This window comes from Vigna unguiculata, chromosome 8, assembly GCF_004118075.2.
Source record: "Vigna unguiculata cultivar IT97K-499-35 chromosome 8, ASM411807v1, whole genome shotgun sequence".
Classification (NCBI taxonomy): domain Eukaryota; kingdom Viridiplantae; phylum Streptophyta; class Magnoliopsida; order Fabales; family Fabaceae; genus Vigna; species Vigna unguiculata.
This window is the reverse complement of record NC_040286.1, coordinates 18,644,684-18,646,217: the sequence shown is the minus strand read 5'-3', so window position 1 is coordinate 18,646,217 and position 1,534 is coordinate 18,644,684. Positions and strand designations below refer to the sequence as shown.

The 1,534-nt window shown below is 31.2% G+C and overlaps 1 long non-coding RNA gene across 1 annotated transcript; it reads left to right on the top strand.

Annotated features, from left to right (window-relative positions):
• Positions 1-443: 443 nt before the first annotated feature.
• LOC114192979 lies at positions 444-1,295 on the top strand. Its single transcript, XR_003606187.1, has 2 exons — positions 444-645; positions 953-1,295. It is a non-coding gene; the product is annotated as an uncharacterized LOC114192979 (long non-coding RNA).
• The last annotated feature ends 239 nt before the right edge of the window (positions 1,296-1,534 follow it).

Genomic DNA, 1,534 nt, shown 5'->3' with positions numbered 1-1,534 from the left:
TTTTCTATGACTTACTTTCTTTCTTTGATAATCATTTATAAAACGATTCTGAACATTTTGTTAGCTTTAAATTGATACTTAACTATTTTAAATCACTTATGGAAATTATTTTAAATACATAATTAATCTCAAATTGATTCTTAAGCATTTGGTTTTAAGGATAGAATTTTTCCATAAAATATAATTAAAAAAACGTAATTATCTCATGTTTCGCGCATTAACCGAAGAAATAAGAAGTTTTAATAGAATATACTAAAACCAATTTACATTTTAAGGTTGTTGAAAAGTAAATTTAGTAAAAAGTAAGAAGAGGAAAATGAAAATCGAAAATTAGTGGATGGATCCGCAGAAAGTGCGGGTGACCTCTGATTGTACACGTGAAAATGGGTGGGTTAGTTTTATAAAAGGAAGAGAAGAAACGTTGTTATTGAGCACCCACACATCGTCGAATCTCAGTTTGGTTAATCGGATTTCTCTCTCCTTTCTTTCTTACTCTCTTTTGAGGTTGAGAAAGGGAAGGAGAGAGAGACACAGATACAATGGCTGTTTCCAGGGTGGTTCTCTTTCTGTGTGTCATTTTGGCAGCCCTCATGGCACTGGCTTCCTCACAATCCATTGCTCCGGCTCCTGCTCCTACAAGTGATGGTAATCCTTTCTTTCTATTTTATATTTTACTCTTATTATTAATGATAAGAATACAAGTGTAAGTCTAAATTTTTTATTAATTAAAATAAAAAAGTAGATCGTTATATGAGGATAGAAGCCCGTAAACTCATTGATTTAAGGTTTTAGGTTGAAAATGATGTCTATATCTTATGTGATTGAATTTAAGTCTCATTAGTATTATATCTTCCAATAAAAAAGATTATGTAAACCTTTTTTAAGATATATTAAGTTTGTTCGAAGAATACGAAGGGCAGCATAGCTAAGAAATTATTTTTGCAATTTTCAGGTGCCTCAGTTGACCAAGCTGTAGCGTATGTCCTAATGTTGGTTGCCTTGGTTCTGACTTACATCATGCATTAAAGCAGCAACGAGTGATGCCATATTCTAAATTAATTGAGGGTCCAAAGACATGTCACAAACACTTAGGAGGAAGAGAGATGTTTTTTTGATTGGAATGATGCATTTTGTATATCTTCTTTTTCTCCAGGAATATATAGCTTCATTCTGATATTTCTTTTTCGGATGTTTATTTATCGTGCTTGTGATTCTAATGCGTTAGTTATTTTACAAAGGAATGAACAAGATTCTAATAAAAATAAAATTGAAGATGACTGTTCTTTGTTCGTGAAGTTGAATTCTCATAACATTACCATTCCCCCATCCACTGTACAAGAGAATAAAAGACTTAATTTCAATCAACGAGAAAAGCAATTCTTGCCTCGACTATGAAAAAAAAAAAAAATGATACAAATTGTCCTCGATCAATAATACAATTTAAAATGCATTAACCGAAAATCGCCTTTCAAAAAGAATTCTACTGTAAAATCAAAATTTCGAATTCAGTACGAGAAATGTCTCATTAATAATT